General features: G+C 37.9%; 1 long non-coding RNA gene across 1 annotated transcript in view; it reads left to right on the forward strand.

Moving 5' to 3' along the window:
- LOC129659973 (uncharacterized) overlaps window positions 1-26,815 on the forward strand; it is a 56,262-nt gene extending 29,447 nt beyond the window's left edge. Inside the window, exons 3-5 of the long non-coding RNA XR_008718267.1 lie at window positions 22,774-22,824; window positions 24,552-24,715; window positions 26,733-26,815. This is a non-coding gene — a long non-coding RNA (uncharacterized LOC129659973). The remainder of the gene's footprint in view (window positions 1-22,773; window positions 22,825-24,551; window positions 24,716-26,732) is intronic.
- The last annotated feature ends 936 nt before the right edge of the window (window positions 26,816-27,751 follow it).

The raw sequence follows: 27,751 nt of genomic DNA on the forward strand, positions 1-27,751 counted from the left end.
GATTAGAGAGATGAGTCTGCTTTCTCACCAATCAATCCAAGTTGAAGAGGCATCCAAAAGGTTGGAGAAACAAGTGTCTTCTATACTGGCTGGATGTTTGCTAACCTACAGATCTTCAAATATCTGGCTTATCCCGTTGCTAGAATTGGGCAGGAAAGACAGGGGGAGCCACATATGTTCTTAGGAATTACAGGTATAAATGTAAAAAGAGTTTACTTAAAGTAGTCTATAATGTCAGCCATTGAAGAAGCTGCTGCTGCTAAGTCTCTTCAGTCGTGTCCGACTCTGTGCAACCCCATAGACGGTAGCCCTCTGGGCTCCTCTGTCCCTGGGATTCTCCAGGCAAGAATACTGGAGTGGGTTGCCATTGCCTTCTCTGATTAAAGAAGCTACACCATCTTTATTTGGCAGGGCAAAGACATATGAGTTTTGGGGGTTTAAGTAAACTAGACTTTTTAATACCTTAAAATAAAATTTTAAGTTTCTCTGTGTATGATAAAAGGTGATCTGATGGTATATTTGAAGGTCATAGTGGGAGAAAGATAAAGCTCTTTCTTCTTTATGCTTCTATGGAGTTCATGTCATTCAATAAATGAGTTACACTTACTTAGAAGCCATGTATTTATGAATTAAAATAAGTTTATAATCTCTTGGATGGAGTTAGGTTTATGCTTGTGTATATTTCCTAGACCACTTGATATAATGCTTCAGTATTGTATTTGTTTCATAAATTGAGTGATTGATTACTTACCCATACCCTGTTCATTGTCAGTTGGACACAAAGGGGCAATTTTCAGAAAACTGACTCAATACAGCTAATTTTTTGCATGCTGTATTTTCTTTGCTCAAATGAAGATTCTCTCACAACTCTGAAAAGTTAGCATTTGCTCCATTCCTGTCAGGCATTTTGACAGTTGCATAGCAGTGAGGAGTTGTTCCATGCAATCCAATTACTGTCCATGAGATCCACATGGACTTTCCACAGGAATAGGGGAACTCAAATTTTCACTGGACTTTTTCCTTCCTCTGACTCGTAAACATAGATCTTGGATTGCTGATGATCATGCAATTGTGTCTCAGCTTTGAAATGTCAATTATCATTTTTATACAGAACCTTTTGAAATGTAACAGTATCTCTTATGTGAACCAATTCCTCAGCTTCCTCCTGTATCACAATTTCCTTTGATGACAATTCAGTTTTGTTTTGAAACATCTGACACATGTTTTAAAGGAAAATTTCATAGTCTTACAAAAATCATGAAGTTAAAAAACACAAGAATTCTGAACAGATCAAAAGAAAGATCTCAAATAGGATCTGCAAAAAGTGACCCCAGGTAATTTTATTTATCAAAGCCTGAGAGTTCATCTTTCCCTGACCATTTTTACCTAAGTCTCTAATGGAAACTGCTGTTTCCACCATTGCAGCTACATATCTTTTATAAAGTTAAAATGTTGTACTTTTCAAGATATATACAACCAACATTGGAAAAGAATATTAAAATTTGAGAAATAATCATTACATGAAATCTTACATAATTATTGATACTGTATCCCAATGTTTCTGTGGAGATTGATTAAATCAGGCTATCAGTGATCAAACATGAACTGTGAAGAGGATGCTCACATGAGGTCTTTAGACAATAAAAATTTTGCACTTGAATGAGTATATCATGCTTGAGATTTAAAATTTAATAACCATAACTTCTTAAAGTCAAAGCTTATATTAATTCAAAAATATTTATAGATCACTGTTTCTGTATTTGAGCCTCATTCTATTACCATTGAACTCTTTTCTATAGATTGTGTTCTGCAGCACAATAGAATTAAGTCCTCCTGGCCCATTAGATGCTGGGGTTCTATGTTTTTGATGTGATTGTCTAAGTACAATCTTGGCCAGAGGTGACACATAATTTGAGAACTGTGTTTTCCTTCATACATAAATGGACCTTGTTTTCTGGTGGTGATTGAAATTGTCAGATTATTTGGTGGACAAATAGGAAAAGATTCCTTCCTACACTGTTGGTGGGAATGTAAATTGGTGCATCTACTAAGGAGTGGGATCCACTCCAGTATTCTTCCCTGGAGAATCCCATGGACAGAGTACCCATGCAGGCTACAGTCTATGGAGCCGCAAGAGATGGACATGACTGAGTGACTAAGTACACAGAACACTAGAACACTATGGAGAAGAGTATGGAAGTTCTTGTAAAAACTAAAAATAGAGCTTCCATATGACCCTGCAACCCCACTCCTGGAGAAAACCATAATGCAAAAACTTACATCAATTCCAATATTCATAGCAGCACTATTCACAATAGCCAAGACATTGAAGTAACATAAATGTCCATTGACATTGGAATGGATAAAGAAGATGTGGCACATTTGTACAACGGAATATTCAGTTCAGTTCAGTTCAGTCACTCAGTCATGTCCGACTCTTTGCAACCCCATGAATCGCAGCACGCCAGGTCTCCCTGTCCATCACCAACTCCCGGGGTTCACTCAAACTCACATCCATCAAGTAGGTAATGCCATCCAGCCATCTCATCCTCTGTCGTCCCCTTCTCCTACTGCCCACAATCCCTCCCAGCATCAGAGACTTTTCCAATGAGTCAACTCTTCGCATGAGGTGGCCAAAGTATTGGAGTTTCAGCTTTAGCATCATTCCTTCCAAAGAAATCCCAGGGCTGATCTCCTTTAGAATGGACTGGTTGGATCTCCTTGCAGTCCAAGGGACTCTCAAGAGTCTTCTCCAACACCACAGTTCAAAAGCATCAATTCTTCGGCACTCAGCTTTCTTCACATACCTACATGACCACAGGAAAAACCATAGCCTTGACTAGACGGACCTTTGTTGGCAAAGTAATGTCTCTGCTTTTCAATATGCTATCTAGGTTGGTCATAACTTTTCTTCCAAGGAATAAGCGTCTTTTAATTTCATGGCTGCAGTCACAATCTGCAGTGATTTTGGAGCCCCAAAAAATAAAGTCTGACACTGTTTCTGCTGTTTCCCCATCTATTTCCCATGAAGTGATGGGACCAGATGCCATATAATGGAATATTACTCAATCATAAAAACTAATGAAATAATGCCATTTGCAGCAACATGGATGGGCTTAGAGATTATCATACTAAGTGAAGCCAGTCAGACAGGGAAACATAAATATTATATGGCATAACTTATATGTGGACTCTAAACAAATGAACTTATTTACAAAACAGAAACAGAGTCATAGATATAGAAAATAAGCTTATGGTTACCAAAGGGGAAAGCATGGAGGGATAAATTAGGAGTTTGGGATTAACATATATGCACTGCTGCTGCTGCTGCTGCTAAGTCACTTCAGTCGTGTCTGACTCTGTGCGACCCCACAGACGGCAGCCCACCAGGCTCCCCCGCCCCTGGGATTCTCCAGGCAAGAACACTGGAGTGGGTTGCCATTTCCTTCTCCAAAGCATGAAAGTGAAAAGTGAAAGTGAAGTCGCTCAGTCGTGTCCGACCCTCAGGGACCCCATGGACTGCAGCCCACCAGGCTCCTCCATCCATGGGATTTGCCAGGCAAGAGTACTGGAGTGGTGTGCCATTGCCTTCTCCATATATGCACTACTGTATATAAAATAGATAACCAATAGGACCTACTGTACAGTACACGGAACTATACTCAATATCTCATAATAACCTACAATGGAAGGTAATGTAAAAGAAGAATATATATATATATATATGCATAATTGAATCACTTTGCTGTACATCTGGAAAAGTAAACTGAGAAAGATTTCTCCAGAATTGAATTACCACTAACACCAGAGACTTATCCTCAAAGTCCATTCCTGCTCAATCAGCAAACCACACAGGCAACCACATGAACTCTCTTCCTCTCCTACTGGAAACCAACGGAAGCCCATCTGGCTGGACATAACAGATCTTGGCTTGCACAAAGAGCCTTTGACTTTTCCATGGCATCACCTATACTTTGTCTCCTCTCAGTGAGAGAGCCAGTCCCCTTTGCTGAGATATTTCAGTCTAGGGCTCCAATACATGGGTATTCTTATCCTTATAGGTCCTCAGAGAAACCATCCCTATATCCAATGCTGGGGGTCTCCCTAGTTATGTCCTTCCTGTCAATTATTATTGAATGAAATCTACCTCATTATCGAAGGAAATCTCTGGATAAGAACCCTGTTTCTTCCTCTGTTCTGGCACACCGCCTTCCCCTTGAGAAGAGCCTGTGATGAAGTACTGAGCCCAGACCATCACACTCTTGGAGCAGACTCTTCTCAAGGGGAAGAGGTTGTGTCAGACCCTCAGAATTTCCCCTGCTTCTCAGCACCCTTCTCCCAGGGCTGGACTCATCACTTTCAAACTTCAGCAGAATCATCCATTTTAATATTGCTATGAATTATTCTGTGTTAAAATACTAGAACAAATACTGAACTTAATCTGTAGAGAATAGTCAGAATGCAGTTGATGAATTTCTAAGCAAAACTGGGAATAATAACATCTAAAACGCTTTATAATCCATTGACATCATCAACAGTCTTTATAGACAACTATTAACCTATTTCTAACCTCACATTTTTTTGTCAGTTCATAAAATGAAGGATGAGTGATCTATGGTTTTCCATAGCGATGAGTTTACTTGAAGTATCAGTGCAAAGATTGAGCTGCAAAGATATTTGTCTTGTATTACTTGACTAGTGAAAGATTTTAAGCTGACTACTTTATCAAATTTACATCCTGGTGAGCATTCATACCCCTTGGTTTTGTGAAAGAATTATTTCAACCTAGTTCAATAACATGTTCAACAGAGAAGAATCTCTGATATTGTCTAACCTAAAGATTTTCTCCCTTTCATCCAAAGAGGATTACTAGGGCTCTTAAAGACACACCTGTGTCCAAGCTTCCCCTGAGTTCAGATATATGGCAGTTCTCTTGATTTTCTGTGTTGCAACCTCATAGGATACATAAGAATACATCAATAAAGGGTCAAGCATTTCTGTTGACAGTGAATATTAAAGATGTGTTTCTTTTTTTTAATTTTTTTATATTTATTTTTTTTTTTACTGTACAATATTGTATTGGTTTTGCCATACATCAACATGTATCTGCCACGAGTGTACACGTGTTCCCCATCCTGAACCCCCCTCCCACCTCCCTCTCCACACCATCCCTCTGGGTCATCCCAGTGCACCAGCCCCAAGCTTCCTGTATCCTACATCCAACCTGGACTGGCAATTGGTTTCTTATGTGATATTATACATGTTTTAATGCCATTCTCCCAAATCATCCCACCCTCGCCCTCTCCCACAGAGTCCAAAAGACTGTTCTATACATCTGTGTCTCTTTTGCTGTCTCGCATACAGGGTTGTCGTTACCATCTTTCTAAATTCCATATATATGCGTTAGTATACTGTATTGGTGTTTTTCTTTCTGGCTTACTTCACTCTGTATAATAGGCTCCAGTTTCATCCATCTCATTAGAACTGATTCAGATGTATTCTTTTTAATGGCTGAGTAATACTCCATTGTGTATATGTACCACAGCTTGCTTATCCATTCATCTGCTGATGGACATCTAGGTTGCTTCCATGTCCTGGCTATTATAAACAGTGCTGCGATGAACATTGGGGTACACATGTCTCTTTCAATTCTGGTTTCCTCGGTGTGTATGCCCAGCAGTGGGATTGCTGTATCATATGGCAGTTCTATTTCCAGTTTTTTAAGGAATCTCCACAGTGTTCTCCATAGTGGCTGTACTAGTTTGCATTCCCACCAACAGTGTGAGAGGGTTCCCTTTTCTCCACACCCTCTATAATGCTGGCATTTATTGCTTGTAGACTTTTGGATCGCAGCCATTCTGACTGGTGTGAAATGGTACCTCATAGTGGTTTTGATTTGCATTTCTCTGATAATGAGTGATGTTGAGCATCTTTTCATGTGTTTGTTAGCCATCTGTACATCTTCTTTGGAGAAATGTCTATTTAGTTCTTTGGCCCATTTTTTGATTGGGTCATTTATTTTTCTGGAATTGAGCTGCAGGAGTTGCTTCTTTTTAAAGCCCCGAGATAAAGGCTTCAACAGTATTATATTCACAATAGCGTATCATAAAACTGTAACAGTATAGTATAAGAATGAATGACTATGTAGGAAAGATGACTGATATTTACATAAGCCACAAAAGCTAGAAACAACATGTTGCATAAATAACTATGGGAGTGACAATTGTAATCATTACTAACAGAATGCATTTAACAGAGGAAGTCGTTTGACGGGTCAGTGATGTGAAAGGAAGATCAAAATGTAGTCAGTATTAACAAGAGGCTTTCTAAAATCGAGGCAGGAGGCCACTGAGGAAGTATAACTTCTGTAGGTCTCAGCACAGCTGGGGTCAGAACTTTGACCACTTATTGTCTTAACACAGGGCACCTGCCCAGTGTTCCAGAAACTCAAGCTGCTTGTTGAATCCTTACCCTAAATAACTTGTGTCACCCTATGCCTTAAGGCCAAATGCTTTCTTTCCATTATAATTCTTGCCTAACAAGTTTAACAGCCTCATGAGTTTTGCCTTTATAAGCTCCTGACTCTCTCTTTCCTTGAATGTTCTCAGTTTAACCCAATTCTGTGTCTCCTGAGTTAAAATTCCTAAGAGCACAAACGAACTTTTTTCTTATCTGCAGCCTTCTGCATTTCTTGGTCAACATGGATGATCAACTCTAAAATAGTAATATAAGTTATTGTTGTTGTTATTCAGTCTCTAAGTCATGTCTGACTATTTGCAACCCCATTAACTACATGCAGCACATGAGGCTGCTCTGTCCACTATCTCCTGCTGCTGCTGCAGCTAAGTCGCTTCAGTCGTGTCCGACTCTTTGCAACCCCATAGACGGCAGCCCACCAGGCTCCCCCGTCCCTGGGATTCTCCAGGCAAGAAGACTGGAGTGGGTTGCCATTTCCTTCTCCAATGCATGAAAGTGAAAAGTGAAAGTGAAAGTGAAGTCGTGTCCGACTCTTTGCGACCCCATGGACTGCAGCCTACCAGGCTCCTCCACCCATGGGATTTTCCAGGCAAGAGTACTGGAGTGGGGTGCCATTGCCTTCTCCCTCACTATCTCCTGAAGTTTGTTCAAACTCGTGTCCATTAAGTCAGTGATGCCATCCAACCATCTCATCCTCTGTTGCCCCCATCTCCTCTTGCCCTCAATCTTTCTCAGCGTATAAATCATGCAATTATATAAACGGCATACATTCAAATTGAGGAGTAGTATGATTCGTGACCGACTCCAGTCTGTGCCCAACCCCCTTCTCAAATGGTGTTGAGATGATGCCCTTCCCTTTTTTTATGTGAGTGAGTTTACAGAGAAAAGCTACAGAGAAATTGCTTTTGTGATCCTTTGGGACTTAGCTCAGGGGGCAAGTTTCACTATCTTTACAGGTGTACTAGTTGAGGTAGTACCCTTAACCTTGAACTAGGTGGGGTTAGGAGTTTTGACCCCCTACAGTCAGAAGTCCACATATGACTTTAAAGTCAGACTTCTGTATCCAAGATTCCTCTGTACCTGTGGTTCTGAGGTTACAACCAACCACAGATGGTGTGGTACTGTGATACTTACTATTGAAAAAATCTGCATCTAAGTGGACCCATGAAGTTCAAAGCCCTGTTGTTCAAGGGTCCACAGTATAGATCAATCAAAAATCATTTTTAAAAAAATTATTCTCTTAATACTACGACTCCAAACTTTGCATGATTTGAACTTGACATAATTAGAATGAACGCCAAAGTTTATAAATTTGTTTTAAAGAGTCTTCAAAAAAAATGAGAGATTTTGATTTAAGAAGCATGGCTTGCCTCCATGATGTGATATAAAATCCTTAGAGAACATTTATATCAACAAAAAAGATGTCTTCCAGTCACAAGACTCATTTTCAATAGAAATCCTGTGAGTGTGTGTAGCCATTTTTTATGACACAATGTTCTGTCAGAAGTATCATTTAAATTATCCTGGTATTAATTTAAATTAATTTATAGTTGAAAATCATATATGAACCTGTGTTTTAAGGATAAGGATAAGGTAGCAATACATCAGTAATTATCTGGGACACAAAGTATTAACACATCAATTTTCATAATAATGCTATGAGACAAGAGCTTTTAATATCTCTGTTTTACAGATGAGAAAACTGAGGCAGGAAGAATGGGAGATGGAGTCACAATCTGAGACCGGGTTTGAATCTGGTATCATGTGTTTAACTACCAAAATAAAAATTCATTCCATTTTGAAGCTCTTCTAGAATATAGAAAAAGAATGTTGATATGTCTATGACTGAGTCATTTTGCTATACAGCAGAGATTGGCAAAATGTTGTAAATCAACTATATGTCAATAAAATTTTTAAATAAAAAAATAAAATATTTTTACATATGAATAAAAGAACCAATATAAAATGGGTCAAAGCCTTGAATAAATTTACAGGTAGTCTGACACATGTCTAAGTATATATCATTATTATTTACTAGATTTGAATAGAGATGCCAATCATCCCTAAGGGACTAGAATAATCACATGGAAAAGCTGTTTGCAAAGTGAAGGAACAAAGGATGCTAAATGTAGTTAAGATAAAGTTCCATTGTCTCTACTTTATACATAGAATCTTGCAGAGACCAAGAGGTAAGAATCTCTTTATTCTGCTTTCTTTCATTTTAAAAAGCATGCTGACTACTGCATATTTTTTGATGCCAGATCTGTTCTTCACAGGAATAGAATTTACTACCCGTTAAATTCTGGAATGTCAAATATATATTTTAAATTTTAATGATTTTATTTGCTTTTAATTTTAGGCTTCTCTTACAAAGACTACATAAATGATATAATAAAAATAAGACATATTATTGTATCAAACTGCATGTTTATATTTAATTTAAAGATTGTGGGTATTTGGAAACACTAACAAGATTAATGTTTACTTAGAAATACTATTTAACCTTGATAGCTGAATATCAAAGGTAATGATAAATTGATAAATTTGGTTTCTACAATCTAAATGCACATTCTTTCTTACTAAAACAAAACACTGAAAAAGTAATGTGTACAGCAAAAGGTTCTGATTTTAACATTAACACTGATCAGATGACTTTGTAAAACATTCTATCTTAATTTCAGGTTTTCAGTATGAGATGGGGAGTGAAAAACTTCAGCTAGAAACACAGGAAATAGAGCATTGCATTTAATGTACTGAAAACCATGTTTTGTAGAATGAATACATGCTCTATTCTAATGCTAACCATGTTCAATATCCCCTGCTTACTCTCCTGGTTTATTTGACTTTTGCTCTTTCTAGTTATAGAAAAGTGGTGATATTTCAATTACCATACATATGCAAAATAAACCATTAAAACACATACACATTGCTTGAGTTCACTCTGCAGACTGTACACTTTGGGTTGAGTAGATAATTGAATAAATGAAAAAGTAAATTTGGAAATTATGGAACAATTATTGCTAATTATTGCTACTGGACAGGAATGTTCAAAGGTAAATAAGATGATACTTTAATTCCCCTTACGCAAAATAGAGGAAAGAGAGAGCTTTTTTCATGTCACTTACTCTACTTTTCATCTTCAGAATTTCTACATTTGATTCTGTTTTCGTAATTTCTTTCCTTTTATCAATATGCTCTATTTTGAGCGATTGTCATCATCCCTTCCTTTTCCTTCTTTTAGCATAGTCTTCTTTAGTTTTTAAAACATGTTTGTAATAGTTATTTTGATATGACAGGTGTATCTAACATTTGGGTCTTCTGAAAGGCTTGTAGTTTCCCTCTGTGTATGGGTTTCCTTTTTGTTTAAATGTTTCCCTTTTTGTTTGTTGGAAACTGGATATTTTAGAAAATAAAATATTATAGCGATTCTGGATAATGATTTTCCTTCCACACTTCCTCTTTCGGACGGGCTTGCTTGTTTATGTTTAGTGACTTGGCTGCAGTATTTCTAGAAGTCTATTTCCTTTGGAGTTGCAGCCTCTGATGCTGTTCCTCAAGTTCTCGGTCACCCTGGCAAGGCAGAGGCTCTAGCAGGGCTCTCTTTGTCTCTTGCCCTGATGGCTGTCAAACTGTCTCTGCAGATATCACACCCAGCTGTTAGACGCTCCTGTTTGTTAGTTGATTTCTCTGTTGTTTTCAACAATGCTCTGGGTGTAAACCATTCTACAGTCTTACTCAATTAAATTTGTGTTCCTTTACTTGAGGTCAGTCTTTGAGGCTTGTTTCAACCCCAGGCACTCTTCTTTCTCTGATATTTCTCTGGTAAATTTACAGCTAGTCTTCAGTTTAGTTTGTTACTCTCGTCTTCTCTTAATTATTATCACCAGAATTCCTCTGTTTTCAATAGCCCCTTTAGGCTGACCTATAAAGTCAAGGAGAATTTCAGAGTGTCAATTACAAACTGGCACTTGGCACTTAGCTCTACAAGGATAAATAATGTGCTGTTGCAGCTGCCGATTTCCAGCAGCTGCTGATTTTCAACACCCGCTGAAAGAGTTCAGGGTGGAGAGCTGAATTGAGGAACTCTGTGCTCTGTGAAAAACTGGCAGAATCGATCTTCAGATAGATATTTTCAGGAGCCGATTTTCTGAGCCCAATTCTTGTATCTCCCCATATTTAGAAAAGCCCTAAAATCCTTCCTGGTGATAACTGCTCCTCATGACTAGCAGAAACCCTCTGCAAAAAATATGTGCTTGACTGCATGTATTCCCCCTTCACCAAAATCACGTATATAGTGACCTTCCCGCTACCTCTTTGGAAAACTTTCTCAGAACTGTCTGAAATGCTATGTCCTGGGCTACAGTCCTAATTTTGCCCCACATAAAACTTGGCTCACAACTCTCACATTGTGCTTTTTTTTTTTTTTTTTTAATTAACAACAGCTCTCTGACGCCCTATTACTTTCTGTGGGTGAGACCTCTGTCCCGCTTAGGAGCCAGGGACCAGGACAATGGTCCACCTCTCTCAGAAAAACATCTTTGCCTGAGAGTGCTGGGATGGGAGCAGTGTTGCTGATTTTCCCTGCTATGTCTCACAGGCTGGAATTTCTGCCCTAGAAGACAGTTGAAGTGAAGGCCTGGGCCCTAGTGTTATTTGTTTTCCACTCTGTGAGTAGGGGTTGGACAGAGGAAGAGAGCCCCAGGTTTGACCTCTCAGCTGCTCTTGCCTGGAATGGGTCTTCTGTGATACAGAGCTCGTGGGGGATGAGAAATCTTGGTGACCTTCCCCTCCTAGGTGTATATTGTATGCCTTGACTGAGAGCTAAGCAGGAGGGGGCCCCATGTTCTTGGACCTTCCCCGTCTGAGTGAAGCTTCCATCACACTGAGCTGGGCTGTGGCTCAAACGCCATAAACTCTCACTGTCCTCACTGAGATTTAGTAAATTTCTTTGAAGAACTAATTGTATCTTCATTTGCTGCATTGGGGCTTCCCTCATAGCTCAGTTGGTAAAGAATCTGCCTGCTGTGCAAGAGACCTGGGTTCAATTCCTGGGTTGGGAAGATCCCCTGGAGGGATCTTACTGGAATGGCAACCCATTCCAGTATTCTTGCCTGGAGAATCCCATAGATAGAAGAGCCTGGCGGGCTACAGTGCATGGGGTTGCAAGAGAGTCGGACATGACTTTGTGACTAAACAACCTCCACCACTACCACCAAGGACAATTTCAAGATATCTAGATAGACAGATTGATTGATAGTTTTTTTTTTTTTAACCAGATATGGTTATTTCACTGGGAAGAGATCCTATGGCTCTCCTCACCTTGTTATTTTGCAATTACTTTATATTTCAATGTTTACGTGTTAGGTTTTTAAAGCACTAATAGAGCCTTAATTTTATTTTCAAGAACACTGTGCAAAATTTATAAAGTACATAACAAGTATATATTGTGAGAAGAGAGATGAACTACAGCAGTCCTTTGCTATTGAAGAATTACTGCTTAACATACTAAAAAAGACCCCTGTCTAAGGATAATATAACTTGATAGGGTTTATGAGTTTAAAATAGTGCTAGTTAATTTACAATAAACTAGTTTATAAGCAAAATTCACTAATTTGATTTAGTTTTACGAAGTTTTGCTTCCCAGGTGGTGCTAGAGGTAAAAAATCCACCTGCTACTCAAGAGATGTGGGTTCAATCCCTGAGATGGGAGGATCCCCTAGAGAAGGAAATGCAACCCACTCCAGTATTCTTGCCTGTAAAATCCCACAGACAGAAGTACCTGGTGGGCTACAGTCCATGGGGTTGCAGAGTTGGGCACTATTGAGTGACTGAGCACTTAAAAGTTTTAAGATCTGAAAGAGTTAACTGTATTTTATGGCAACTTTTTACTTGCCTCTGACAAAAATATGTCCAATCACAAATAAAATCCAGATGCCCTGGGAACCAATCAGTCAACACTAGCATTTTGTGATGAGTTATTCTTAATTAAGCATGGGTTGAACCATTTGAAGCGCAAAGCAAAAGTAGACCAAAAAAAGATACATTTTGTCAGGTCAGATGTAGGGAAATAGAAAATTAAGACTCCTTTTTAACAGAAATGTACCTAAATCTTCTATATCTATATTCCACAGGAGCTCCGAGATAGACAAGTTGTCAAAAATTAAACATGTTCTCTAAGATATTTAAAAACAAATGTATGCTATCTGAGATTTTAAATAAAAGGGTCCATTTGCAACATAGTGTGGCAAAAGGTGGATACTTTGCACATTTTGCTTCTCAAGTATTGCATTGACAAGCTGTGTTAATTTTGAAGCTCCAGATTATGGCCAGTGGAGGGACTGGAACAATAGATACACACATATGCATGCACACACACACATATGCACACACACACACACACACACACACACACACACACACACATCTGAGACAGAAGCAGGAACTGCCTACTATATTTATTTGCTTCCTCTAAGATTTTCTTTTTGCGTGTGTGTTTTGCATTTTCACCATAACTTGTCTATATGTCTAGCTGTGGACTCCTTATTCATCATGCTTCAGATCAATGTTTCTTCATTTTGAATATAAAAGTCTTTCATTAAAACTCTGGAAAATTCTTATCCATTCCTTTAGGTTTCCTTATTCATCTATAATTCCATTCCTTCTTAAGTTGAATGTTTTTGGTATGTGTATCTTGTATTTCTGTATTTTGTTTTGTTTTTCCACTCCATGCTTCATTTTGAGTAATCTTATCAAGTCTATATTCTAGTTCGTTTATACTTTTTCTTCTGAGACTAACTTCCTCTTCAATGCATCATTGAATTTCCAATTTTAAGAATTTTTTTTTCATTTCCAGTTGTACTTATTTTTCAAATCTAGGTTTATTTCTCATTTATCATACTGATGGTTATTATTTTCACTTTTTTCTTTTGTTATATGATTTCAAGCTATGAATTCTCCTGTTATTACATTTCTTAGAGATAAAATTCATCAGATAGTTGTTTATCTTTTAAGATTTGGAGGCTTATTTGAATTTACCAAAACTATAAATGCAAATATTTCAATAATCAAGAACTTAAAAACAAACAAAGCTAAACAACAAAACCCCATTTCTACTAAGGAATTTACTAGCCAAAGAGGTAGTCTTTCCAGAAACTCTAAGTCATTGGTGGCTTTAATATACTGACTCTCAGTTCAGAAGGCATTTGAAAATGTGGTGAAAGCAGTAACTGTTTTCTGTGCAAATATACAATCCAATAGAATGATAAAGTTTTGGGAGATTTTAGGGGGTCCATGACTATGGATGAAGAAATATTATTCTGGTACCTTTTGTCTAATGCACCTCAAAGTCTATGGTTAAGAAAGTTGCTTTCAAAGGAAGAATTAAACTATTTAAGACTTAAATATTTCATAATACACTCAAAAAGAGGAACAACTTTCAGAAGATTTTTAATTTGCTAAGACATAAAGTTAAAGTGTAGAATTTAACAGTGATATCAAATATTTGCTTTTCTGGTCAGAAGCAGAAATATCTGAACATAATTTTTAAGTCCCAAACCTGACTTGAGTTACAAAATTTAACTTCAATTTGCATTAATTCTATGACCTTGCAGCTTTCGTGGTAAAACATAAATAATAAAATCAGCAAAATGAAGAGACATTTTCTAGACCTTTTATCCTATATAACATAGGATATTTGTTATGTCCACATTTGTTATATATTTGTGGATGTATTTGTTATACCCACATCTATTTGTCCATTCATATACTATGAATATTTTTCAGTTACTGTTATTATGTGGAAGGCATTAAATAACAAACCATAAAGATTTTCTGCTAAGACTAAGTACAAGACATAGAAAAAGTAAGAGGTAATTACAATCATGAAAATGATAAAATGATTAACTTATACTTATTTCTAAGTTCTGTACTAGGTCTTTATATGCATTGTGTCAGTCCATAAAACAAGAGATATCTTCTTACATGTTACAGATGAAAAATCTAAGGGCAGAGAGGTTAATTTGCCAGTGGGTACTAAATGGTAGACACTGGACGGGAACCCAGGAAGGATAACTTGAGAGGTCGTTTTATGGATGATTTTCAGGAGGAAATGTGACATCGTAACTGAAACTTCAAGGATGTAAAGTATTTAGTGCAAACTGAGAAGAATGCTCTTAGAATAAAGAACCATGTAAACAAGCTTAGAGGTAAGGAAAATACATGGCAGAGAATGTAGAAACACTTTAGTCAAGGTTAGCAATGCCAGTTAGGTTAATCGGAAAATAATTATAAACATAGACCAGAAGAATTAAAATTAATCAGTAAGAATTGGATGAGGTAGAAACACATAAAATTTCATCCTTTTTGTTATCCAGACTTGGTGTACATTGTTAATCTTCCCTTGTGATTTAGCCTAAATTAACCAACGGCCTCAGGGCATTTTCATAAACAAAGAAGGTCTCCTTCAAAGTCCATTTGCAAATACATGTAGAGAATCCTGGTAGAGGTGATTCTGGAGTGAAATTATTGCTATCATGCTCCCAGGACCCTTCTTGACTGTTTAACTTGGTTAAAGTTGTCTCCAAGTTGTCCTGTAATTACTGATTTTACCACCTGTCTTCTCTCAAAGGATTCTAATTTCTAGAAGGCAGTGAATATGTCTTGTCAAATTTTTGCATCCTCACTGTCTAATATGGAGTCTTATACCTTTTAGATGCTCAGTAAATGTTTCATATAAAACAAAACCATGATAGAATATCACAGTAGACTGGGAAAATGTTTTTAAAAAACAAAGAATAAATTTAAGTTTCCACATATGGTTCCAAAGGTCAAAATTCTTGACTAAATAATGGAGCATATGGACTCATAAATTGCATAGTATTATATGAAGGCCAAAGAGGTACAGAAGACAATGCAACCTTAAAATTCTCAATAGTTTAATATCATTGCATAAAAACAATAGTAATTAAATTATAGTACTTTAACTAAAGTTTCTAATTTTTAAGTGCTGATTATGACACACATGGAATTTAGGGTTCATTTTTTGTATGCCATTCTTTAAAAGTAACAAATAATTGTTGAGATAAGAAAGCATAGGAGGCAATTGAATGATAAACTGGAGGCAGATATCGAAGAGTTGAAGAGTTTGGGCTGATTGTGTCTAGGGAAGAGAGCTATTTAAACAGTTGCCATGTGGCAAAGGGTGTGAAATTTTTCCTTTTGACCTCTTAGAGCATGATTAGACTTACAAGTGTATATTTTATATATATATGTGAATATATATGAATATGTGTCAATAGAAACACTTCTCACACCAGTCAGATGTACCACAAGAGAGATAGTGCTTAATTCCCTACCAGTGGAACTGTTGTGTCTACAAAGAAAATGCACGTCCACTTGGTAGCAAAAATATTGGGATTCAGGAAATTGATGAGCCAAATGACCTTTAAAGTCACTTCAAATCTTTTCAAATTCCATAATTCTATACATTTTTCATCAGTCTAGTGTTTAACCTTGAAACAACAATAGCAGAAAAAAAAAAAAAAAAAAAAACCAGAGCTTGGTTCCTGTGGCTATATTTCTTGGCAGCATTTTATTTGTTCTCTTGCAAAGCTCTTATCATGCCAGACATGTATCGGTAAGGACATTTTTAACCAAAATGACTAACTGTAAGGCTTCAGAGAGAAACTGCCACAAAGTGTTGCAATACTTATGACCCAGTGGTTTATAAGAGGAGAAAAGAGAAAAGAATACTTTCTTAAAATTTACTTCCTTTCTCTTTCCAAAAACAACTGTCCAAGCAGACAAGGTCAATAAAAAAGGTAGATATTTGGAAGGAGAAATCTTTTATTTAAAATGACATTCCGGGACTTCCCTGGGGTCCAGTGGTTAAGATTTCACCTTTTAATGCAGGGGATATCAATTCAATCTCTGGTCAGGGATCTAAGATCCCACAGAACTTGGGGGCAAAAAACCAAAAAACTTAGAAGCAATATTGTAATAAATTCAATAAACACTTTAAAAAAATGGTCCACATCAAAAAATCTTTTTAAGAAACAGTCAAATTCAGTCAGCAAATACTGAACAGGTACCTAGTATACGGACTTCCCTGGTGGCTCAGACGGTAAAGAAACCGCCTGCAATGCAGGAGACCTGGCTTCGATCCCTGGGTTGAGAAGATCCCCTGGAAGAGGAAATGGCAACCTACTCCAGTATTCTTGCCTGGAGAATCCCATGGACAGAGGAGCCTGGCAGGCTACAGTCCATAGTGTCACACAAGAGTCGGACACAACTGAGCGACTGACACTTTCACTCTTCATGTGCCAGGCACTGCTAGAAATTCAGCACCACACGACAGGAGTCTGCCCTCAAGGGCATCTTGGCGCAGAGAATGTAGAAACACTTAGTCAAGATTAGCAATGCCAGTTAGGTTAACAATGTAGTTAATAGGAAAATAATTATAAACATAGGCCAGAAGAATTAAAATTAATCAGTAGGGATTGGATGAGGTAGCAACACATAAATTGCATCCTCTGTTCTATTCAGATCTGCTCTACATTGGTAACCTGATTGGCACTGCAATAGAGATTTATGCAGGAGGCATACAGGGAATGGTGGAGTGAATGAAGTAGCTTGAAGAAGTCACAGGACAACATGTGTGGAACAGACAGTTGAGGGGTATGGAGATGGGTGGTCTTGGCAGGAACTGGATCGTGAATGTCCTCAGATACAAGATCAATGAGTCTGGGCTTGGAGACATTTCTGACAGCGTCGTTTGGTATAACAGGTCCATGTGCTCTTAATATGGGCTTAATATGCATAGCATGAGAAGAGGAAGCTCTGAGTCCCACATTTGGATCACAGCTCTAAAAAGTCTGTGCTATAAGAGCCTCTGATCATTGCTGAACCAAGATACTAAAGTATTATCCCAAAGAAACCTTAAAAACATCTCTTAAAAATAACCAAGGAATACAGAGAGGTGCTCTCCCATGGAAAATAGGAGTCCATGGAGTTACTGAAGGTTTTAAGTTGCGGCAACACATGAACCAATTTTTATTTGGCAAAATGTCCTCCTGAATGCTAAGTGGAAGAGGAGCTAGAGGGAGGGAAAGAGGCCCCTTGAGAATCATTCAAGTAGGAGAGATCAAGCCTGGATAGTCCGCTTTTTTTTTTTTTTTTTTAAACTTTACATAATTGTATTAGTTTTGCCAAATATCAAAATGAATCTACCACAGGTATACATGTATTCCCCATCCTGAACCCTCCTCCCTCCTCCCTCCCCATTCCATCCCTCTGGGTCGTCCCAGTGCACCAGCCCCAAGCATCCAGTATCGTGCATCGAACCTGGACTGGCAACTCGTTTCATACATGATATTTTACATGTTTCAATGCCAGCTTTTATTGCCTGGAACCGAGGACGATTTCAGGCATGTCAGACACCACCTTCAAAGCACTCTATACATGGTTTCAGCTCTCAACACGTATCTTCTGTTTTGTTTCTGAGGTGTCTTTTGTTGTCATTGTGTGGTCTGTGGTTTTGAAAAATGGTCTCCTGAAAATAACATATCAATCATATTAGTTTAATATGAACATCTTTATTGGGGTCTATGTGTTTTTGTTCTAAATTAAATTTCTAAATCAATTTCTAAATCAAACCTCTTATGATTATACAGTGGAAGTGACAAATAGATTCCAGGGATTAGATCTGATAGACAGAGTGCCTGAAGAACTATGGGAGGAGGTTCATAACATTGTATAGAAGGCAGTGATCAAGACCATCCCCAAGGAAAAAAAAATGAAAAAGGCAAAATGAAATGATTGTCTGAGGAGGCCTTACAAATAGCTGAGAAAAGAAGAGAAGCTAAGGGCAAAGGAGAAAAGGAAAGATACACCCAACTGAATGAAAAGTTCTAAAGAATAACAAGGAGAGATAAGAAAGCCTCCCTCAGTGACCAATGCAAAGAAATAGAGGAAAACAATAGAATGGGAAAGACTAGAGATCTCTTCAAGAAAATTAAAGATTCCAAGGGAATATTTCATGGAAAGATGGGCACAATAAAGGACAGAAATGATATGGACCTAACAGAAACAGAATATATTAAGAAGAGGTGGCAAGAATACACAGAAGAACTATACAAAAAACATCTTCATGACCCAAATAACCATGATGGTGTGATCACTCACCTAGAGCCAGACATTCTGGAATCAGAAATCAAGTGGGCCTTAGGAAGCATCACTAAGAACAAAGCTAGTGGAGGTGATGGAAGTCCAGTTGAGCTCTTTCAACTCCTGAAAAATAATGCTGTGAAAGTGCTGCAAGCAATATGCCAGCAAATTTGGAAAATTCAGCAGTGGCTACAGGACTGGAAAAGGTCAGTTTTCATTCCAATTCCAAAGAAAGGCAATACCAAAGAATGTTCAAAGTACCACACAATCGCACACATCTCACACACTACAAAGTAATGCTCAAAATTCTCCAAGCCATGCTTCAACAGAACATGTAGCGAGAATTTCCAGATGTTCAAGCTGGATTTAGAAAAAGCAGAGGAACCAGAGATCAAATTGCCAACATCTGTTGGATCATCGAAAAAGCAAGAGAGTTCCAGAAAAACATCTACTTCTGCTTCATTGACTACTCCAAAGCCTTTCACTGTGTGGATCACAACAAACTGTGGAAAATTCTTAAAGAGATGGGAATACCAGACCACCTGACCTGGCTTCTGAGTAATCTGTATGCAGGTCAAGAAGCAACAATTAGAACTGAACACAGGGAACACATGTATACCTGTGGCAGATTTATTTTGATTGTAAAGTTAAATAAAAAAAAAAAAAAAAAAAGAACTGAACACAGAACAACAGACTGGTTCCAAATTGAGAAAGGAATACATGATGGCTGTATATTGTCACCCTGCTTATTTAACGTATATGAAGAGTACATCATGTGAGATGCTGGGCTGAATGAAGCACAAGCTGGAATCAAGATTGCCAGGAGAAATATCAATAACCTCAGATATGCAGATAGCACCACTCTTATGGCAGAAAGCAAAGAAGAACTAAAGAGCCTTTTGATGAAAGTGAAAGGGGAGAGTGAAAAAGTTGGCTTAAAACTCAACATTCAGAAAACTAAAATCATGGCATCTGGCCCCATCACTTCATGGCAAATAGATGGGAAAACAATAGAAACAGTGACAGACTTTATTTTCTTGGGCTCCAAAACCTCTGCAGATGGTGACTGCAGCCATGAAATTAAAAGATGCTTGCTCCTTGGAAGAAAAGCTATGACCAACCTAGACAGCATATTAAAAAGCAGAGACATTACTTTGCCAACAATGGTCCATCTAGTCAAAGCTATGGTTTTTCCAGTAGTTATGTATGGATTTGAGAGTTGGACAATAAAGAAAGCTGAGTGCCAAAGAACTGATGCTTTTGAATTGTGGTGTTGGAGAAGACTCTTGAGAGTCCCCTGGACTTCAAGGAGATCCAACCAGTCAATCTTAATGGAAATCAGTCCTGAGTATTCATATTCATTGGCAGAACTGATGCTGAAGCTGAAACTGCAATACTTTGGCCACCTGATGTAAAGAACTGACTCATTTGAAAAGACCCTGATGCTGGGAAAGATTGAAGGTAGGAGGAGAAGGGAACGACAGAGGATGAGATGGTTGGATGGCATCACCGACTCAGTGGACATGAGTTGGGTAGGCTCTGGGAGTTGGTGATGGACAGGGAGGCCTGGCGTGCTGCAGTCCATGGGGTCACAGAGAATCAGACATGACTGAGAGACTGAACCAAACTGATGTGTTTTCTGTTAAAGTTACACCTGGATATGTAACTTATGTGTGTGCTTTTATATTCTCTCTCCTTGTATATTTTGGGTCAGGTGACTTCCTGATGACGTAGCCTCTTTAGCAGATCAGCACCCCCTGCCAAATGAACATGGAGGAACAAACAGGTCCCTAGAGGCAATGTATTTCACTGCTTCACAAGGGTGAGGGTCTCTTCTTGGACTCTGCTCACATGTACCTCATTCCTTTTTTTAAATATATATTTTATTTTAGAGTATAGTTAATTAACAATGTTGTGTTAGCTCCAGTTGTACAGCAAAGTGATTCAGTTAAATACATACATACCTATTCTTTTTCAAATCCTTTTCCTATTAAGTTTATTATAGAATATTGAGCAGTTCCCTGTGACATACAGTAGATCCTCCTTGGTTATCTATTTCAGATACAGCAGTGTGTACATGTCAAGCCCATACTCCCAATCTATTCCTCCCCCCACACCTTCCATGTACCTCATTTTTGTTCCTCGTTTTGACCCATCTCTGGGCCCTACCACCTCACAGGGACTTGATTTCGTTCCTTGCAGGCCTGACCTGACCCCTGACCTGATTAATTCTGCACTTTTTGCAGTGATGACCCTTTTTCTGCTCCTGTAGGTTTATTTCACTGACATTTTGCTTCTCCTTGGAACAGCCTGGTGAAACAACAATTACATTCCTGACCCTCATCAACTAACTCCTCCTAAGCCAGTTAAGGTTTGTGTTTCTCAATTGGAGAAAAACAAGGTCAGGTCACAACAGATATGCTGACAAAGGATATTTTTAATACTTGAACAAGAAAGAGAAAACATCCCTTATAATAACTACATGTGTGCATGCTAAGTTGCTTCAGTCGTGTCCAACTCTTTGTGACCCTATGGACTGTAGCCTGCCAGGCTCCTCTGTCCCTGGAATTCTCCAGGCAAGAATACTGGAATGGGCTGTCATGCCCTCCTCAGGGGATCTTCCCCACCTGGGGATCCAACCAGCATTTCTTACCTCGTCTACATTGGCAGGCAGGTTCTTTACCACTAGCGCCACCTGGGAAGCTCCTAGTACTATTCCCAATGGAAATAGAAACTCTTTAGTAATACAATTGACTAATAAATAAGCTTTTAGACTGAGCGACTGAACTGAACTGAACTGAACTAGGTTATTTTTAGGTCTTATTTCCAGGAATCTTAGTCTATGGGCAGATTTCGCCAAAGCTCACAGACATTAAAGCTTGTGGAAACAGACATGATGGCAATGCCTTACACCGTTGAGAAAAAAAAGTCAGCAACTCCTGACATCTAAGAACTTGTCTGATGGTGGTCACTAGTCTACGTTTTTCTCATGTTAGAGATAAACAGTCTCACAGAATACCGGCCTCAGACACGTTTACTCTGAGATCACAATAAAAGGAGACAAAAACAATATCTACTTTGGTGTCTCTGTTGTTGTTCAGTCGCTCATTCATGTCCAACTACTTGCAACCCCATGGAATGGAGTCCATCATGCTCCTCTGTCTATGGGATTCTCCAGACAAGAACACTACAGTGGGTTGCCATTTCCTAGTCCTCAATCTAGTGAATATACAATACTGTAGTCAAAACAATTCTCTGTATTAGATATTTAAATCTTACTCTAAAAATTTGGAGCTTGTGTCATATTAGAATGTAAATTCATTTTCCTCACATACATACTAAAACAAACAAGTCAATCGGTCATCCTACATGTCAAAATATTTGCTTAGTTAAGTAAATTAAATAGTTCACTTTAGATATTGCAGCACAAATTTAAAAGCATACTGTTTTTGATGGCAAAGAATAGCATGAGTTTCCATTTCCAGTCAGGAAAAGACAGTTCCATAAACCTGGTAAACATCAATGCTTGTCAATTCAGTGACTGACTCACAGATTGAATAAAATTTAAAAAAAACCAAAGAGCTACTTTACCAGAAGTTGAGAACTTTGTGGAAGGAAAGAGATAGGAGCAGAGGGAGGGAAAGAGACAGACAAAGTTGTAGAAGAAAGAATACAGCAGCATCTACCTTCAAACGGTACATGAACCCAGTTAGAAATTCTCCCAGGTTTGTCTCCTGAAAACTTGTGTTCACATTTCATAACTATCTTCACAGACATTCTTTAATCTCATTTATTTTTGTCATTCATCCAAACAATCCTTTTGTCACACTGATACACCTTACAGACTTAAAGTTTTCTCTTTAAAAATGTCTTAAAATTTCAACTAGTTTTCCAAGTCCATTTAAGCTCCATTGCATTGAGCAAATGAATATTTGATAACCATCTCTAATAAACTCTCCTTTTATTAGAGAGCAACATGGTTTTTCTAAATGAAAGCTATGCACCTAGCAATATTGTCTCTAAAGATTCAAATTGGATTATTTGAAATGACCTTGTTTTAGACATTTTCCAGACACTTTGTTTCTGTGTATTTAGATTCCTTGTCACTCTTTTTCTTTTGGTGTCATTCTTTAGCTCTCAAATTCAAGATTGAGAAGCCTGCTTGGTTCAGGTGAGGACGGCCAGGTAATTGTGTGGGACCAAGTCACAAGGAGGGGGTGGGTAACGCTTTCCAGCCTTCATCTGTTCATGGCAGCCTTTTCACAAAGTCGTTGCCAGTTGACAAGGCAGTGGCAGTGTTCTGCCATTTTTTTTATTACTTACATTTCTCAAGTGTTCTGAGAGCATAAAAGAAGACTCAATTGATGGATTTGGATAAATTTTGACATTGATTATAAGTTGTGTCCCTGAGACTTTATTTTACAAGTCTCTTGAAAAGTTGAATGCTAATCTTTTCAGCTAACTTGCTTTATGGTACATTGTTATCAATCAATCACGCTTGTAATTGACTTTTACTTCTTGAACAATTCTAATAACTCATATGACTTTAAGGATGATTGGGTCCACTTTTGTTCTAGCTTCTTCACTGAATATCAGATAAACCAGAAAGGCTGTAAGTCACAGTTTTAAGAAGCTTAAAGTAAAATCTTCGCTGAACATTAAAATTCACAACATGGATAAAACTTTAAATCATAAAAAGCACTAAAAATTATCTTAAATATCCACTATATTAATAAGTTAAAAAAATTTTAAATCCATGCTTTTAATCATAAGGAATCTTCCTTCCAATGCAGGATACGTAAGAGACCCAGGGTTTGACCCCTGGGTCAGGCAGATCCCCTGGAGAAGGGATTGGTAACCTACTCCAATATTTTTGCCTGGAGAATCCCATGGCCAGAGGATCCAGGTGGGCTACAGTCCGTAGGATCACAAAGAATTGGACATGACTGAAGCAATTTAGCATATATACATTCCTTTAGTGAGTATATACACATACACAAATATATCTTCTCTAATACATCAAGAACCACATCTAATAACCTCAAAACCAATATTCATCAACAAATGCTTTGAAGGCCATTTGAAGATTAAACAGTTCTATGTGTTTTTCTTGTTAAAATCAGAAACTTATTTTGTAACAACTTCTACCACTTCTGTTACTTGCAGAATATTAATAGTTTTTCCGAGAGTCTTTTATGAGCAAGGAGAAGCAAGTCATTTTCTCATTATTTCAAACAAGTCACATTTATAATTATAAAACAGGATACATACAGTTAGATTTATAAAAATATGATAGCTTGGGTATCTTTTATATCATTAACTATGAGTAAGTAATAAATTTGGAGAAGGAAATGGCAACCCATTCCAGTATTATTGCCTGGAGAATCCCATGGACAGAGGAGCCTGGTGGGCTACAGTCCATGGGGTCCCAAGGAGTCGGACACGACTGAGTGACTGAACAACAGCAAGAAGCAGTAAATTTGTAGGGATGCCGAGTCCAGATAAATTAAGAAGAGGGAATCTGATCATCTGAATTTTAATTTCTAAAGGATGTTAAAAGCAATATAAATATTTATATTTGGAAAATTTTTTATACCACTTGGTAAAATGAGTTAGCTGCATACTTTATTCCATTTTTCCCCCTAAATCTATTTAGTAAAAGTGTACGCAAAAGCAGTTCATGTGTAAATTTCTTGACTCATCCTAATATATCCCAGTCCAAAATAAGTTTATATATATTCCTTTATACATATTTATATAACCATAAGTACCATAAGTTCATTTTACTTGAACAACAGAAAATCCAGGGTTCATAAACCAAGGAAATGAGGCAAAGTACAGTTCTACTTTATTTTTTTAAGCTTTTTATCATTTTATTTATTTTTATTTTACTTTTTGGCCACACCACACAGCATACAGGATCTTAGTTCTCTTACTAGGATTGACCCCAAGTCCCTATCTGTGGAAGCACCATGTCTTAACCACTGGACCACCAGGAAATTCCCAGATTCACTGTAAACTTCATCCATGGATGCAGATACACTTTAGCATATGGCAGCGTTATGGCAAGTTCAAGGTAAGCATATAAAATTATTTCCCTTGCCCTTTGCCAAAATGTACTTGCTGTAAATGTGATTGAGGAGTTTGAGGATAACAACAATCAGATGGAGTATGAAATAGAAAATAGAATTGTTAAGTGGAAATGTTTTTATCACTCTCTTCAGGAGAAATGATCTTGGTAACTGATGTGCTTTGTTAACTGCAGCCACCAGGCCTTTAGGGTTCCATCTTATCTCAACTGTCTTGCTGTTGCTGCTTAGTCGCTCAGTCTATCTGACTCGTTGCGACCCTATTGACTATAGCCCACCAGGCTCCTCTGTCCGTGGGATTCTCCAGGCAAGAATGCTGGAGTGGGTTGCCATGCCCTCCTGCAGGGGATCTTTCCAACTCAAGGATCAAACCTGGGTCTCCTGCACTGCAGGCAGATTCTTTAGCAGTGAGCCAGCAGGGAAGCCCCTCAACTGTCCCACTGAGGACTAAATACAATGCTGTGTTTTAGGACACCTTCAGTAGAATCTTAGAGCTAAAATAAATTGCTTCACTTCTTGAGATATTTCAAAGCAAAAGTCTACTTCAAAATAATTGATTTATATTATTCTCTTAAAGATTCTCAGGAGTATCACATTTGCCTCCATGGAACTAAAATTCTAATGTTTACCCAAAATGTATGTCAGAAACTTATGCTTTCCCTACTCTTGTTGAATTCTTTGATTATTTTGAGTAGAGGTTGGAGTAAAGAGATGATTGATTATCATATACAAGTATAGTTATTGGTTGGGCTTCCCAGCTTATTGGATGGGCTGGTAAAGAACAGCCAATGCAGGAGTCGTAAGAGATGTGGGTTCAATCCCTGAGTCAGGAAGATCCCCTGGAGGAGGGCATGGCAATCCACTCCAGTACTCTTGCATGGAGACTACCCATTGACAGAGGAGCCTGGCAGGCTACAGTCCATAGGGATGCAAAGAGCTGAACAGAATTGAAGCGACTTAGCAGGCAGCATGCACAGTTAATGGTTACAGCATTTCAGTCCCCTTGTCTTGTTTGAGTCTTCCTGATTAAAAAAAAAAAAAAAAGATACAGATTTTGAAAGGAAAGCTTTTCTTCTTTCAAATGGAATATATTTGTTATTAATGCACATTCAGTATAAATCATTAATTAACAAATTGAACAAATTTTATTGAGCTCCTATCTTCCAAGGACTGTGTTAGTTACATACTTTCCTTATATCAGGTTTAGAATCTGGAAAAAGAGACATAAAGTCCATCAGCAGTAACCAAAGTAATGAAATAAACACATATAATGTGTTAAGGAAAGTATTTTAAAAAAACAGAATCAAACAACAACAATTTTAAGCCTAATTTTATAGCTGTACTTGTTGAGGATGGAGACACTTATTAATGATGTAGAAAAGTAAATTCAGAGTGAAGAGCATCGAGTATGGCAAGATCTTTTGGGCAATAATCAAACCAGACATATTTTACGCCCTCAAGTCAGGCTGCACACTGAAACCTCCGCCACCACAATGCCAGAAGGTGTTTGCAGGTGTGTTGTTTGCAGAAGGTATCACAGTGTCATACTTCCAAAGTTTTAATACTTTCGTAAAATGGAACAAAAGGGTCAAAAGGCAATTGGGATATTTAAAGAGTGAACTTAACACAATTGCAAATATAGAACATTCTTTACAATTAGTATATTAGTCAGTGCTACATAATGAAACAGACTATTCCAGGATAAACTGGCCTGGACGTGGAGTTAAATTACTGCACAAAGTGGACTGAACATGATAAAAGTGGAATAGAAAATATGTGATGCTGAGATTTCAGATATTTTTGGCAAAGGGTTTGATAAATATCTTAGAGGAGAAGAATTATGGATGCAAACTATTCTGTAGTATTATGAATTATAGGGTATCAATAACTGACATATGTAAAATAAATGTGGCAAAAGTGATTATCATTGCTTAGTATTTATGCATTTCCTTCTACACCAGTAGAGATTCTTGCTATCCAGAATAAACTTTTTCTTGCCATTAGATGTGATCATGTGATTCTGATTCTGGCCAATGAGATTTAAGAAGACATGCCACATGGCAGCTGTTGGAAAATGACCTTAAGATACCATTGGTGTTCTGCTTTTGTCCACTTCAAAGGGCAGAGTTCCCTTCATCTGTTCCCTGGCTTATGGATACTACCTTCTTAGAAAGTAGAGTCAGGGGCCACACATGATGATGGCAGGGAGGTGAGCTGAGAGAAGCCTGAGTTCTGGAGACTTCATGGAGCACAGCTACCAAATCAGCTCTGGATTTTGCTTGTATGAAAAATAAACTGTTATTGTTGTTTATTCACTAAATTCTGTCCAACTCTTTTGTGAGCCCATGGACTGTATAGCCCTCCAGGCTCCTCTGTCCATGAGATTTCCCAGGCAAGAATACTGGAGTGGGTTGCCATTTCTTTCCCAGGGGATCTTCCCAACCCAGGGATCAAACCTGCATCTCCTGCATTGGCAGGCAGATTCTTTACCATTAGCCACCATGGAAGCTGCTGCTGCTGCTGCTAAGTTGCTTCAGTCATGTCCAACTCTGTGCGACCCCAGAGACAGCAGCCTACCAGGCTCCCCCGTTGCTGGGATTCTCCAGACAAGATCACTGGAGTGGGTTGCCATTTCCTTCTCCAATGCATGAAAGTGAAAAGTGAAGTGAAGTCGCTCGGTCGTGTCCGACCATGGAAGCTAGAGAAATAAATTATCTTCATTTTATCTAAGATTCTGTTTTGTGGGATTTCTTTTACTTTCAGCCAAACCTAATCCTAATTAATAAAATGTGTGCATATTTAACCGATATATATTTGTTTATATATGTAGATGATTCTATAGTGAATTATTTTCCAACATGTATCTTTGTTGACATTTTCAAATGTTATACTTAATGCTACTAATTATAGTTTATAAACATATTTCCACTAGATAAATTCAACCAATATTTGTGGTTAATATTCATTTTGAGAAAATAGACTGTCAGCAGTACTACGTATGACTAAAATGAAAGGATCCCTTG

This window comes from Bubalus kerabau, chromosome 9 (genome assembly GCF_029407905.1).
Source record: "Bubalus kerabau isolate K-KA32 ecotype Philippines breed swamp buffalo chromosome 9, PCC_UOA_SB_1v2, whole genome shotgun sequence".
NCBI lineage: Eukaryota > Metazoa > Chordata > Mammalia > Artiodactyla > Bovidae > Bubalus > Bubalus kerabau.